Source organism: Temnothorax longispinosus, chromosome 10 (assembly GCF_030848805.1).
Source record: "Temnothorax longispinosus isolate EJ_2023e chromosome 10, Tlon_JGU_v1, whole genome shotgun sequence".
NCBI lineage: Eukaryota > Metazoa > Arthropoda > Insecta > Hymenoptera > Formicidae > Temnothorax > Temnothorax longispinosus.
Window position 1 is genome coordinate 8,644,472 of NC_092367.1, and position 16,932 is coordinate 8,661,403.

General features: G+C 44.2%; 1 pseudogene; it reads left to right on the top strand.

Moving 5' to 3' along the window:
• The first annotated feature begins 381 nt into the window (after positions 1-381).
• On the top strand, positions 382-1,640 carry LOC139820314 (uncharacterized; annotated as a pseudogene).
• Positions 1,641-16,932: the final 15,292 nt, after the last annotated feature.

Below are 16,932 nucleotides of genomic sequence, written 5' to 3' on the forward strand. Positions count from 1 at the left end.
TAATAATGATTTTTTGCTTACTGGGTATATTCAAAGAACCAAGGTAAATTAACGCGTGGTTGCAACCGTATTATAATAATTTGAGTACTCAAAAGCACGAGAAGAAATCTTCTCGTCCGGCCTCGTCAATTATATCGAGAAGGCTCAGGGATGGGATCGTAATGACCTGCGCATTGTAAGGTCTAACTCCATGGTGATCTCCATTCAAAATAATAAAAGCTCCCAAAAGTTCTGGAATCAAAGATCGCCATTTAGCTAACGCACGCGCATGCAAAACTGCGCTAGTTTTAAATATGTATTTAAAAGAAACTATATAAAACAAATGAAGCGCGACAATAGCATTACTGTTAGATGCGAAATTGCACACCACCTTGCCACGCAATGTTAGGCTTAATAGAATTCGGGCATTTGACATATTGTCAGGATAAGCTAATAGATTTTTTAATCCAGCATGGTGTTCTATAACATCTACAATTAAATGTAGTGGATGCGGTAGTGACATTGATATTGATAAAGAAACTTTAATGTACCAATGTAGAAAACGGTACTACGTAAAAAATGAGCACAAGAAACGTGTCTCGAAGCAGTGCAATTTTAAGAAATGTGGCAAAGCTGGTACTTGGTTCGGAAAAAGTCATCTTAACGTGGCAACAATATGTAAAATTGTTACCTGCTTTCTAATGTTAAAACATCCACGTCAAGATGACACGCAAGATGAAACTGGCGTTTCGTCGGCCACGATTGTTGACTGGTTCAATTTTTGCCGAGAGGTAATTATATTTTAACATATTTTCATAAATACACGCACACACACACACACACACACACACACACACACACACACACACACACACACACACACACACACATGTAAAATGTATAAAACAAAATATTAATAATATTATTTTTTCTTACAGGTCTGTGTGTTCTGGGCTGAAAAACATAGTGAGAAACTTGGTGGCCCAGGATGCATAGTAGAAATCGATGAAGCAAAAATTGGAAAAAGAAAATACAATCGTGGTCGGCTCGTAAAAGGTCAATGGATTTTTGGAGGATATGAGCGAGGCACAAAGAAGATTTTCATCGAGCCAGTACAGGATCGAACTGAAGAGACACTTCTGGCGTGTATCAAAGAGTGGATATTGCCAGGCACCACCATCATGTCAGATTGTTGGAAGTCCTATAATTGTTTAAACAATAAAGGCTTCCAACGTCTGACGGTAAACCACTCATTCAATTTCGTCGATCGCGAAACTGGTGAGAACTTTTTGCCATAGTTAACTATATTATTACTGTTTATTTGTATATTGTTCTGATACATTTTTTAAATCTACAGGCGCGCATACGCAGCATATAGAGCGTGTTTGGAGAGAAGTTTGCGGAAATATCCCAAGGTATGGAACCAGGGAGAATCACGTCCTTGGATATTTGAGCGAATATCTCTTCAAACGCGCCTATAGCCGCTTGGAGCGTATAGAAATCTTCTTTGATGTCATCGCAGAATTATATCCTCCGACATCCACTTTTGAAGACCAGCCAGAAGCATCTGACGAACCAAGTACCAGCACTGCTTAGAGATACGTTTCTTGTGCTCATTTTTTACATAGTACCGTTTTCTACAGCGGTACATTAATGTTTGTTTATCAGTATCAATGTCATTATCACATTCACTATATTTAATTGTAAATGTTAGAACACCATGCTGGATTAATAAATCTAATAGCTTATCTTGACAATATGTTGCATACCTAAATTCTATTATACCTAACATTATTCGGTTTACAACTTCCATGTACTTTAAGTTGTAAAGCGAGGTCCACGCTGCCTACCGGCGGGGTGGGTACGGGGGAAGGGCGGCCGAAGGCCCCCCCTCGCACCCCCCCCGTGTGTGTGTGTGTGTGTGTGTGTGTGTGTGTGTGTGTGTGTGTGTGTGTGTGTGTGTGTGTGTGTGTTACTACGTTTACTCAAGCGTTACTTTTGTAGTAACTTACGATAATTTATTCCGCGTAAACGAGTGATATGTCGTGAGTTACTACAGAAGTAACGCTCGCGTAAACGTAGTAACACACACACACACACGAGGGGGTGCAAGGGGGGGGCCTTCGGCCCCCCTCCCCCGCAACAAACCTCGCCAGTAGGCAGCGTGGACCTCGCTTTATAACTTAAAGTACATGCTAAGTTGTAAAGCGAAATTATAAAGTACATGCATGGGGGGGAGGGGTGCAGAGGAGCAAAGCCCTTCCGCTCACGTGCGCTCACGCATGTAAACCCTCCTGCACCTCTCCATGCATGTGCTTTGATATATTATGTAAGATATATTCATCATTGAAAGCTAACAATAAGTGATATGCATTATATAAGTATACATACGTTTCAAATTCGCGCACTTTTGCATGCGCGTGCGGCCACTGAGCATGCGCATGTGGCCACAGGGCATGTTCAGTGTTGCTACATGGCGTCGGTATGACAGGAATCATAACCTGATTCCTGTCAACTTTAACGTTTAATATCTCGCGTCGCGGGGCAGAGCGACACTTTTTTTCCGCCAGATTCTTTCGTTTCGTACAAAAACGCGTCGATTGAGCATAATTACATCGAGATTTGAGGTGAGGCCCCTAAACTAAATAATTACCTCGAAATCTTGTCTCCTTAACACCACTACTAGCTCACGTTCCTTTCGGGGCGTGTACAGATGAGGATCGACTTTGGCGTCCAAAACATTACGGAAAACAGTTACTTTTGTTTTTGTGTTCAAAAAAAGTCATTTTTTGTTAAACAGTGTTATAAGTATCGATTCAATAGCTACCATAGGCACGCAGGTAAATGTTCGGAAGTACTACTCCATCAAGAACCGCGGTTTTTTTCGTTGTAATTAATAAAACAAGCTATAAAGAAATATATACATAAGTTTATAAAGAGGGGCTTAAGGTTTTTGTAGCAAAAAAAACTAAAAAATATTTTTACATATACCTACTTATGCCGTAATTATGCAACGATAGAGAGCTGTAAGGGAGCTTCTCCCGATTTCAATAATTTTGAAATATATTATCAAGATCATCACATAGAGTAATAGTGTGAAGATTGCAGCCGACGCTCGTTGTTTATTAAAAAGATATTAACATATATAACTGAGAAATATAACAGTTTGTGTCAGTACTAAGGGAAGTAATTCGCTGATACATGTGTGTATAAACAGTATATGTAGGTGGGGGAGGGACCACCGCCCCTCCCTCACAAGCAGGGATGGGTGAGAGTGGACCTCGGTTTGCGTGGAAAGTTGAAAACCCGAACCGTACAATGATAAACCTCGTTACACCCTGTAAGCAGAGGTGGGGTGGGATGGACCTCGCTTCGCGTGGATGGTTCTCTGGACAGCATTGTACGGTTCGGGTTTTTAATTTTCCTCACAAAGATCTACTCCATCTACCCCTACTTGTGGGAAAGGGGTGTCACACACACACACACACACACACACACACACACACACACACACACACACACACACACACACACAGTTTTTAACTTTTTACAAACAATAACCGTCGGCTAAAACCTTTTGAAGGATACTCAGGGTGATGACCTTCATAACATATCTTAAAATTATTGAAATCGGAGGTGACTATCTTTGCATAATTACCACATATACATATACCTTGTCACGACTTTTTGTACTCCCGGACCGCTCCGGGGCGTGTGCCGGATCAAAAGGACTGAGGAGAGCGGGATGGTCGGCCTCTCCAGTGATTTCCTCGCACTTCCGATACTCCACGAAATGTTCCGAATGTTGGGCGCCAGACGCGTACATTCGCGTCCACGAAATCGCGAAAACCTAAACGAGACGCAAAACGAAGTGTGGAGGTGCGTGGAATCGGCTAGCTTGACCTAATCACGGGCGGGGTTAATGAAGGGCAGCGCGATATTCGGCGGGGTGACACGTTAATTTCATACTCAGTCAGATAACAAAAAAAATAACATTTATTGAGTACGGGTTGTCGAGAAAATAACAACGTTTATCCATCCGGCTTCGATCAAACACAAGATAAATTCAATAAATCAATCAAGAATAGCCGGTGGCGGGGTGTCTGGATTCATCTAACAGAAATAATATTAATGCGGACGCGAGACACCCACGGAGTATTAATTGAGTCTCTAATAAACACGCTGAAGGCTCTATTCTCAAACAATTAATAATTCGAGTCGAAACCGTACGAAAACTCTGTCGCAATGATATCTTAACCTAACGCGAGTGATTCTGCTCGGGCGCAACGGGGAGGCGCCGAGTCATTTAACCAGGCAAAGAATACGATAACTAACGCAAAATACTGGATTAATGCGGTTCTCCAATGAGGCGGAATACCGGTCAACGCGAAATACTAGAGTCGCGATATCGCTAATAACCACGGAACGCCATGAAGAACTACGCAAGTAACATCTAAACGCACGAAGCGTGTGAACGCCGGTAATTTCTTAACGCGAGTACAAGTCTAACATAATTAATCAATCGGCGGGAACGACATTCGACCGCAATTAACAATGCCATCGACGTCCCAACGCAAAATTCGAGGTGGTCGCGAGCAGGGACGCCATAGGACGTAACGCAAGTAATACCGGACGCAAAGTTTCTCAACGCGAGAGCACAATTATCTACCCGTAATAACGAGATTCGAACACAAATCGATACGCTAACACCGACGCTCGAACACAAGAATTTCCCGACGCGAAGAAACGGTAACGCAATTTACGAAGTACCGGCCCGTATGCGGCCGTACACCAAGGTCGCGAGGACAACGCAATATACTCGCGATATCGAACTCATTAACGCCTATCGCGACCTCCAGGGATTCGCCATAACGCTTGTACCACGGTTCCGCGGCCACGATACCATCCCGAGGCCCTTCGCTCTCGTTATCGATCGCGAAATTACACTCGATCTTAACATGCGTTATCCCGAGCGAGAGCGTGCACCGGAGGGCGGTGTCGTGGCTTTACATATCGCGATTTACGGGCAACCTCACCGGTGATACGCCTCCTCCTGGGCTCCTCGCCGTCACCTTCCACCAACGATCCTCGATTTGCCAAATAAATATCGAAATACCCGACTCGGGGTGGCTATCGCGTATCTTACAAAACGTATCTCGCCGACGGACGACCAGAGAGTGAAACGCTAAACCCGCTCGATTGCGGAATTGATACCGTACCCCTTCCTGAGGGGCGCGCGAGCCAATCGGGCGCGAGCTTGCAAGCCCGCGGTGTCCCGGCGCAGTGCTGTCAATACGAGATCCTTCGGGGGCGGGCAACGGTCCCTCGGCGGCGTGCGACTCCTCAAATTTTTGTCCTTAGCGGCGGACGGAACTTCGCTCGTGCCGGTGTGCCTCCGGTTTGACCCTGGGGCGGTGGCCAGCCACCCCGTGGGTCGGTGTTTTGTGGAGATCATTTGCTGAAGCCGGGTGTTTACCCAAGCGCTTGGGGCCCCGCTATCGGCGGCCTCGTCCGTCGCTGCCGCACGTGCCGCCCGCCTGCCGCGTTGCTCTCGCCAGCCCGCGATCTCTGCTGCTTCCGCGTTTGCCACCCCTCCTTGGTTATCGATCGTCCTTGATTTCCTTCGCCAAATACTCCCTCGAAGGTTTGCCGTGGTGTGGGTGAGGTGCCGCGCGTATTACATTGCATTAAAAAAAACGAAAGAAGGTAATCAGAATGCGAAAACGCGATTAAATACGACCCCTGGAGATCTCGTCGGTGCCTCCCTGGTCCGTCCCTGGGCGCGAAATTCCGCGCCTTGTGACGGCGGCGGGGCGCCGCGACGGTGCGGCGAGCCGCAACGTCACAACCTATACATACAAGAGACAATTCCACGTCGAATCGGACGTAAAATAATCTCATTTTTTTCTTTTAATTAATCAAAACTTAATTTTCAGGTGAAATAACATAAAAAAAGAGAGATACGTATTTTTTTGTTTGTTTGATACATTTTTTTGCAGATAAGTTATAAGCAATACAATTTCCATAAAAAATAAAGCAATCGTAAATTTTAAAAATTAATATCTCTGGTTATATTTGTGTTGGAAATTCCCACAATTTATTAGTGTAAAAATTTGTATCTATTCGTCACATGTATTGCTATATACTTTTCCTCGTTTCTATCTCTCACGCATAAGAATGTATAAGTTCGGAAACGCCGGAGGGAGCCGATTCGCGCCGAAGGCGAGCGCGCGTCAGCATATCCCCACGCGGCTCGCCTGACAACTGGCCTCCCTCCCAACGAACCCGCCGCGCCGGGGTATTTAAGCCGGCGCTCCGACAGGAACCGGCACTTCGTCTTCACCACGGCGCCGGCGTTCCGCTGCTCCTGACGTAGCCTACCATCCAAATCCTAGAGCGACACACCAAACGGGGTCCAGAGTCTGAGCCCCGACCGAGAGTTCTCAGGTATCCCCGCACTTCGACAAATTCACTCCCGACGGCCACGGCCAAGCGGGGTCGAGCGTGCTCGGCCTCGTAACGAGGGTCCTCGTTACAATAGCCCCGGGAGTCCACCATCCTCCGTTATACCTATCGCGTCTCCGCCCGCGTGCTAATACCATCCCGTGTACCGCGCCGAGTAGTATAGATAATGTGGTAATACCGCGTGCATTAGCCCGCGCCGAATGCACTACTGTAAATTACCGCGTCTGTCAAACACTGTAATCCCGCGTTCCGTATCGCAGCACTACCATGTTCTGTACATACCGCGCTCCGTCACTTTATATCTATCATATCGAATAAACGTTTGTGTATATTACAAAGCTGATTACTATCTCTGGGCCTTCCATCGCATCCTTGATCCGGCAAGCTAGTTCGCGTTCAATTACAAAGCTAGGCCGCTACACAATCGAAAAAACAAAGCGGAGCCGCACGTGAGATCTTGCGTCTTCTCTGGACGGATCCGGCGTTTCGTTCGGCGTATTCTGTTGAAGGTAGAGATTTAAAACACCGTTAACTTGCAACTGAAAAGTTTATTTGATTTACACACAGCGCATCGTGCGGGAGGCAAGAAGAACATGAACAACTAAAATACAAGACAGGGATACCTCGATTCGCAAACGTAACTAACGCCGACGTAACATAAAGGCGCGTTCTCATGTATTAAGCGAAACCTTTATTGGAATGTGAACAAACCCTCCCTCAATAAAAGTTTCAAAAAAAAACTTAAACTTGAATCTTGGATATTTTAAATATATATGTTGAAAAAAAAAATTTGTAATACTTCGGTTTGGTTAAATATACCTAATCACTATAGTTACTTAAACCCATTAAAGCCCTAAGTTTCTCAAGGATGGTCGACATAACGGTTTGGTTAGTATGTCAGCCATTTGGTCGCTAGTGTGAATGTATTGAACATTAATAATTCCCTGAGTAATTTTCTCCTTAATGAAATGATATTTAATATCTAGATGTTTCATGCGTTTCAGTTGTTCGTGAGAATTACATGACCTAATGGTTGACTGGTTGTCTTCGTAAATAGTTACCGATATGTCATCAGAAATCTTTAACTCTAATAGTACATTTCTCAGCCAACATGCTTCACCGATGCAGCAGCTGAGAGCAACATATTCGGCCTCACAAGTGGACAAAGCTACTGTAGCCTGCTTTTTCGACGTCCACATAACTAGATTGCCATAAACTTGAAGGCAATAACCACTCGTAGATTTTCTATCTATCGGATTGCCGCCCCAGTCCGCATCAGCGTAGCCTGTTAACAATTCGTCACTTGTTTTTCTCTGATAAATTAGCTTAAGATCAATAGTACCTCTAATATATCTTAATAGGCGTTTAAGACAAACCCACAGATCCTTACTAGCACAAGTCTGAAAACGAGACAGAAAGGTTATGCTTGCACATAAATCCGGTCTAGTACCAATCATTGCATACATAATGCATCCAATAAGTTTTCTACATCGAAGTTCTAAATCGGCACTCTCAGATTCATTCCTCTGTAACGTTGACAGACTAACGTTTGGATCCATTGGCGTACTCACACTGTGACAGTCAGACATATTAAACTTTTCGAGCACTCTTTTAAGATACTGGGTCTGGTTCAAGGTGGTAGTTCCATTTTTCAAATCCTGGTTTATGTTAATACCTAAGTAGCAACTTGCAAGACCTAGATCTTTCATTTTAAATACACTTTTTAGCTTGTTTATAATAAAATCCAGCATTGAGCCAGATCCAGTACACAGAAGATCATCAACAAAAGCAATTAAATAGACTATACAATCATCTTTTACATAGTAGTACATGCAGTGATCACTCTCTGCTTTTGTGAAACCTTGACTCAACATGAACTCATTTAACGTCTCATACCAACATTTAGGAGCGCTTTTCAAGCCATATAGAGCTCTTTGTAGTTTACAAAGTTTGTCTTTAAGTACATTAAAGTTTGTTGGTAGAACCACATAAATGTCCTCTTTAATTGTGCCATTAAGAAAGGCGCTACATACGTCTAAATGATATACTGGCCATTCATTCTTATTACTTATAGCTAATAACGTTTTTATACTAGTCATTTTTACCACAGGAGAATAAATATCACAGTAGTTTAAATCTTTTTGCACAAAACCCCTTGCCACCAGTCGAGCTTTGAAAACAGTCTCTTTATCTTTGTTTCGTTTTACCTTGTAAACCCATTTGGTGTCGATGATTACAACCTTGTGCTCTGGCTTTTCGACAAAGATCCAAGTATTATTCTCTGCAAGCGCTGTCATTTCTTCTTTCATCGCCTCAATCCATTGAGACGCCTGGGGAGACGACACTGCCTCTTCCAGTGTTGCTGGGTCTTCACTATCCATGGCAAAATAACAGTGATAGTCCTCGACAAGTTTTCTGGGTGGTCTAGTTTTTCGTTGTGGTCTTCCTTCAGTAGTCTGTGGATTAAGACTCGATACGGGTGTTTCGATATATTCTTCTACGGTTTCTTCGACTTCTTGTTCTTCAGTCTGATCTTCATTTAGTTCTTCAGGGACCTGTGTTTCGTTATGAAATTCTTCTTCCGGAGCCTGAATTTCGCTGTTGGACGTTTCCTCAGTCAGCACCAATAAATCTTCAACCGGTGAACTCTCTGGTACAAGCAGAACTTCTCGTTCCATGGAAAAGGTTTTTCTGTCTGGATAGTAAATCTTAAAACCTTTCGTGTTTTCTCCAAAGCTAACTGGGATACCTCTTCTACTTTTGCTGTCCAGTTTAAGACGTCGCTGCTTTGGTATATGAGTCCATACTTCTGTACCAAAAATGGCTTTCAACGATTTGATGTCAAACTTTTTGTTGTACCACAACTCATATGGTGTTTTCTTTACAATTGAGCTGGTTCCAGTTCTTTTTAATATAAATACCGCTGTGTTAACAGCCTCAGTCCATAGATTCTTTTGCAAAGATTTTCCTTTTAACATCGTCCTTGCAGCCTCCATTACTGTTTGCATCTCTCTCTCTACCTTTCCATTTTGGGTTGGTGTATAGGGTACGCAGGTCTGATGTATAATCCCACGATCTTCTAGTATTCGCTTTACCGTACCGTTTATGAATTCTCCACCATTGTCGGTGCGTAATGCCTTGACTTCCGTTCCTTGATTTTGACACAGGGTAAGAAACGTCTTCAATTTTGATGCAACTTGACTCTTCTTGCTTAGAAAGTAGACAGTACGGAAATGCGAAAAGTCATCCTTCATCAGAAGAAAATAACGCGAGCCTCCCAGTGATGTTACTTCAATAGGACCGCATACATCGGCATGGATCAGCTCTCCGGGAAAGGTGGTCTTGGTTTCACTACTTGGGTGAGGTTTCCTGCATTGCTTGCCTTCAATACACGCCGTACAGAAGTGATTTTTTGTACAGGAAATGGTTATGCCATTTTGAATAAGAATGTTCTTCACGCGTGCGAAATTTTGATGTGCTAGCTTGATATGATAACGAAACAGTTCACAGTCATTGTTGCAGTCATTATTAGACACTGTTTTCTTGCTGTTCGCCTTTGAATTCAACACTCCCGTATTTTCATTGGAAGTTACACTTGACAAAGCTTGTTCATTTTTATTGAAACACATTTTGAACATTCTACCCTCACGTTTTGCAATTACGATAGTAATATTGTCTTTTACGAACTTACAAATATTATTATCGGAGATCATATTTAGTTTTTTGTCCAAAGCACTAATAACCGAGAATAGATTTACTTTTAAGTTCGGCACAAAAAGTACATTTTTTAATTCTACCGATGACCATTTCTTCCCGTTAAAAGCTTTTAATTTAATATTTCCTTCACCGACTACTTTAACCTTAGCGCCGTCACCTAACTGAACCGTACGAGTATAATTTAGCACTTTATAATCTTCGAAATACACTTGGTCATTGCACATGTGATGTGTGCAACCGCTGTCCATATACCAACAGTCACTGGATTGTTCGTATGTACTTGCCACTAAAGCTGTGATATCTTCCTGCTTCTTCTTATTCTTGTCTTTTTTCTTGAAAAAACAGTATTTGGCAATATGTCCATGCTTCTTACAGAATTCACATTGCTTGTTTTTAAAACAGTCTTTTTTCAGATGACCAACTTTGTCACACGTCGAGCATTTTAGTTTTGTGTTAGATCGGCTCACTAGTGCTGTCGTTGCCTCTTCGCTGCCGGCTCGCTCCTCTTCAAGAAGTAGTCTCGATGTTAATTCTTCGAGTGTCTGTTTATCTGCCGGGGCAGATTCCCAAGCAGACCTAAAGTGCTTGTATTGGTCCGGGAGTGACATGAGTATTTTGGTTATGGTCATTTTATCTGAAATTTCTTCTCCGGCTTGTTTTAATTTAACCCGGATTTCTTCGATTTTAGATAGAAAGTCAGACGTCGAATCTTGATTAAACTCGGCCGTGAAGAATTTTTGTTGAAGAAGATGAATACTCACAGCAGATTCTTTATCGTATACGGCCTTTAGTTTGTTCCACATGTCATGTGAAGTCTCACACGATAAAATGTGTGTGAGCGGTCCATGTTCGATCCGCGTGACGATAACTTCCTGGGCTTTAGCATCTTGTTTTAACCATTCCACCTGTGCTGGCTGTTCCTCAGGTTTTACTATGACTCCCGATACAATATCAAAAAGTCCACGCCCTTTTAGAATAACGGAGGTTTCAAATTTCCAGACAGGCCAGTTTTCGCCGTTAAGTTTGGTAATTATCGTGGTAGCCGTTACCGCCATTTTGGTGCGCCGTGCAGTCCCGCCGTGAGTGACAACGACCGCGCCGTTGTCTTTTAACAAAGAGTCCACGCACTTTTTTGCTCACGTCAGTATTTTTCACTGCAAGCTATAGGCTCGCTGGGCCCATAACCTGTTGAAGGTAGAGATTTAAAACACCGTTAACTTGCAACTGAAAAGTTTATTTGATTTACACACAGCGCATCGTGCGGGAGGCAAGAAGAACATGAACAACTAAAATACAAGACAGGGATACCTCGATTCGCAAACGTAACTAACGCCGACGTAACATAAAGGCGCGTTCTCATGTATTAAGCGAAACCTTTATTGGAATGTGAACAAACAACATATTCACTACGCGCCCGAACAATTTATCATAGAAAAATCTTCACAAATGCATTTTAAAGCTAAGCAGACAGTCTTTTGTTAAAAAATAGTTTAAGTTAAAATAAATTACAATTTCTAATTGTTATAAGTAATTGAAATTTTTATTATTATTTATATTAATTATATTAATTATTATTTTCGCCAAAAAGTATTTTCTATAATAGTTTTTATAACAATGCTATTTTATTCTTCATTTTATTCTGTTGTTCCCTTTTTTTATTATGGGACGTACACGAGGTCCTTTTAGTCAACGGAAGAGGCGGAATAGAATAGATATAAACGGCACTTTTCAATACAAAATACTTTAATAATTGCTCTGTTTAACAATAGTTATTTGCGTGAAATACCCATCACTGCCTCTAACTCCAGACTCTCTGATAGCCCTCTCGGTTCTTCCTCTCGTCTCCTTTTATCGGCTCGTTCGTCCTTCCTCGATATTATTGCTGAGTTACTCGATCGGATGTGGGCCGCTTGTGCAACTCATTGTTTTGCTGACTCTGCTTTCGCATTCACGGTCGCGTTTTTTAATATTGTAATTTAATACATTCTTTCAATAATATATCTTTAAAACAATACAATAATAATCTTTAAATACATCTCTTTAAATAATAATTAAATCTTTCTTAATAATTAATTGGGGCCGCAAAATTTCTGAAAGTATACATATTTTTTTGGTAAAAGTTTACAATAACTTACACAGCTCGGATTACTTTGACCTTGACATATGTTGTCAAGGTCACCCTCCTGAGTGACCTTCAGAAGTTTTTAGCCGGCGGTCGTTATTCGTTAAAAAGTTATAAACAAAAAAAGTTTGAAAAATATAGCAGCTATTTTGAGTATTGGAAGGCATAAATGACTAATATATATGTCGAAATAGTTCACGCATACACTTTTTACGCAAACCGAGGTTCACCCACACCCCCCCTGCTTTCGGGGGAGGTTCGGTAGCCCCTCCCTCGCTTACGTGTATACTGTTTGCTATTTTGAGTATTGGAAGGCATAAATGACTAATATATATGTCGAAATAGTTCACGCATACACTTTTCACGCAAACCGAGGTTCACCCACACCCCCCCTGCTTTCGGGGGAGGTGCGGTAGCCCCTCCCTCGCTTACATGTGTACTGTTTACCGTAGCCAATATTTACCAAACAGTTTAAACTTTATTTGTTAATAACTTTTTAACGAATAACGACCGCCGGCTAAAAACTTTTGAAGGTCACTCAGGAGGGTGATTTTGACAACATATGTCAAGGTCAAAGTAATCCGAGCTGTGTAAGTTATTGTAAACTTTTACCATTTTTTTATTTTATGAAGTGCGACCCGATTTCCTTCGGTCTCGCTAGCCGAAGGGGCGCGGCCGCAAATTACCTGCCAGAAGACGGTAGCTCCGCGAGATCAGCGATATTATATTCTCGACAAAACAATCCAAATGGGCGCCAGGTGCGATTACGCGCACCACGTTTCAACAACTCGATTCCCGGCTCAACAGGTATCTCTCACGTGAACGCTAACTCAGGGTGTCGGTTACATCTTTTGTTGAGGAGAGTGAGGAGGGAGCGTAGCGCAATCAGCACACAATAAATAACAAAGATAACAATAATGTATTCCAATTTCAAATAACATGGGCCTCGTCTCCGCGGGTTCAACGCAACGCTTTCTCACCGCGAATCCCAAAGCAAATACAACGTCCGATATCCGCGACACGGCTCTATCGTCCGCGAGACTCTCAATATCCACAATAAACGGTACAAAATACGATACGACTCCAATATTCACAATATTCACAATAAGCGACGCAAAATCTCTGAGATATGACTCGATTATGCGCAATAAGTGGCACAGGATATCCGTGATATGACTCTAACGTCCGCGGGACTCGCAATATCCCCAATAGCGACACAGAATATCCGCGATACGACTCTAATATTCACAATAACCGACACAAAATGTTCACGATGCGACCCTAATACTCACAATGAGCGACACAAAATGTTCACGATACGACTCTAACGCCCGCGAGGCTCTCAACACTCCAACGTGACATTTCCATATACGACATGTGCAACGCAATACCTCGACCGTACGTCCGCGAAACTCCTCGCCGAGCGAGCGCGACGATACTTGCCCGCACGAACGACGACGCAAAGTATCCGCGAGGCTCTCCACGAGTACACGAATCTCTCTCAAAACGCACGACCCGCGATGCGCTTCTCCTCGCGACACGCAATAATACTTAACCCGACACGTACGCAACAACGCACGCGATATTCCACGATACGCACCGTCCGCGGCACGAGTCTGTTCACAAATACACAATACGATACAATGGACGCGAGTTGACTGTCGGCCGCATCTGAGCTTTCGAGGAGGGCTTTCTATAATACTTTCCGGGCTCTATCCCGGCCGCCCCACGACCACACGTTCTATCAAAATGCCAAGGTAACCTAACCGGCATTCGCACCGTAATCTGACCAATCTATACGGTAATCTAATCGGTATGTGCGATTAACAAGATCGGGCCTTGGCCGAGATCGAGCCCTAATTACGGCGGTGGCACCGGAGTGGAGATCTTACAAATTAGCTGCTCGCTGCTGCTCGGCGGCGTTGGGACACTTTTCCGGGGGTGGCTCCTCGGCTGCGGTTCGACAGTGATGAGCGGCCGGCCCGGCGGGACCACGCTGGCCCCCGCGCATGCGCCTCTAAGCTCGCAGTTTTCCGCCCCGTCGTTCCGTCGCGCGGGCCGCCCTGCTCGCGGCGCCGCTCACATCCGCTGCCTGCCCGCGGCATTTTCAATTGGCTGTCATGGTGTCCGGGCCCATCTCAGTGTTAGCCCGGCTGGCCAGGCTGTGGCTATCCTGCTCGGCGCCCTAAGTGCCGCTGGGTTAAGGCGTCCGGGGCATCCACTCGCTCCGCGATAGCGGTGACGTACCCCTCCCTTATGCTGCGACGGGACCAGGGATATGCTGGGCGAGACATTTCCTGCGCTTTGGCGGCGGTGGACCTGCGTGACCCGCCTGTCGGTCAACCGCTTCCTCCAGCGTCCCTCAAGCGTCCTTCCTTCCCTCGTTGCGACACACGTTGTTACATATCTCGTCATCAATCTCATGCTCCGGCACCATCTGTCGTTCCTACAAAATCTAACTAGAAGAAAATAATTAGTTAACGCAATTAGCCCTCCCCTACTCGAATCGAGGCGCCATCCCCGACCTTCCCCTTGTCCGAGCTACCGTGGACGCGACAATGTCACGTCACAGAAGAAACAATTTGTTCTATTTTTTATATAGGTATTTTTAATGACTTGAGGCGCCACGTTGACTCTGGCTCGACTAATAAGTAACGCGGCGCATTAATTTTTTCAGATATCTTTTATAGGAAGAATGTACAGTATAAACTATGACATAATTTATATATTGAATATAATCAACATTATACAAATTACAATTTTTATAGTCTGATCAACCGAGCCGCCGTAGGCGGTGAAAGTTGATACAGATTATATGAGTGTCTCGCCCGAGAGATTACGAAGGTAGTACCGCTACTTCATACCTGACAAGCCACAATTTTAGAGCCAAAATTTTGATTTGCCACCATATGTGTATCGTGGCGGCCTCAGTCGTCCTTGTTGATCATTCTGTTTAAAGCTCGTTGTTCCAAAACATTATTTCGACAACTTATATTAACTATTGTACTATCCCGTATATGTACTGTCACGGCTTTTTGCACTCCCGGACCGCGCCGGGACGTGGGCCGGATCAAAAGGGGGAAACGGAGAGAAAGGTGATAGGCTTCTCCGACGATTTCCTCGCACCTCCGACACTTCCGCGAAACGATTTTGCTGTTGGGCGCCAGACGCGTGAATTCGCGTCCGCGAAATCGCAAAAGAAAACCAAGGCGAGACGCGAGACGAAACGTGCGGATGTGCGAGGAATCGGCTAGCTCGACCTAAGGGCTGGGGCGGGGGTGATGAAAGGCGGCGCGATATCCGGCGAGGTGACACACAATAAATAAGGCCACGAACTCAAGCGATTAACAATTCAAAAATACCATTTATTCCTTAGTAATTCGCGGGTGAAACAATAAATGCCGATTCGGCTTCAGTCAATCGAACAAATCAAATAGTCAATCACGTGGGCGTCAGAAATAAAACAACAAAATTTTTCAGTAGCGCGGACGCCAGAAATGAACGGAGTATTACGGTATCGTATAGCCAACGCGCAGAATGCGCTGTGATTAGGGCAGAGAAATACAGTAGAATGAAACGTATAATTAATATAGAACATCGACAGTAAACGCGAAATAATCATGGAAATAAAACCGGTGGTCTCACAGGAAAGATCGCGAGAGGACGGTACGTCACGCTCGGAGCGCGTGAACGCCACGTATAGAGTCGCACGAGAATTCTGTCGCCAAATATCTTAAGCCTAACGCAAGTAAGAATCGTGGCGCAAGCCACGTCTCAACGTAATGAGGACCGAACTCCACGCAATAACGCGAGATAAATTTCGGCGCGATCGCAAGGAGATGCGGAGTACTATAACTAGCGCGAAAATACGGGCTTAATCTAACGCGAGAAATAACCAAGGTTAACGCAGGTTAAGTCATTCGGGCGAATACAATACTCTGTCTTCAGAGATTTTTGTAACGCGCAGAATGATACGCTGAGATACTCGAAATAGCGCAGAATACTGGAACGAACGCGAGGAAAAATATGCGGAATTACCGCGAGCAATAATAACACGCAATGACGACGGTACTGAGCCGATCGCGAGAATGGAGTAAATCAGGCAAATATCGTTCTCCCGCCAGTACGACTACTTCTTACACGCAATTACCGAAACGCATCCAAACATAACTATCCTAACACGCATAATTTTCTAAGGCAATTAGCCCACGTAAACGGCATGTTAACGCGATTGATGTGCCGACGCGGACGACATTCCAACATAAGTAATGTTTGGTAATTCGATACGCCGTGAACACTGTGTGCGCGAGACGCAACCGCGAGCGCGGACATTGCACGAAAATAGACTCGCGTTACCGGATTTCGCCACGAATCTATCGCGATCTCCAGAGGCTCGCTATCACGTCTTTATCCCAATTCCGCGGCCACGATACCCTCCCGAGGCCTTTCGTTCTCGCTGTCGATCGCCATACAATACTCGGTCTCAAGAGACCGTGCGTATCGCGATATTACAAACGTTTTTCCCGGACAAGAGCGCGCACCGGAGGGCGGCGTTGTGGCTTTACATGTCGGTATTAAGTACTTGCGGGCAACCTCACCGATGCGATGCCTTCTCTTCGGGCTCCTCGCCGTCACCTCGTGCCAACAGT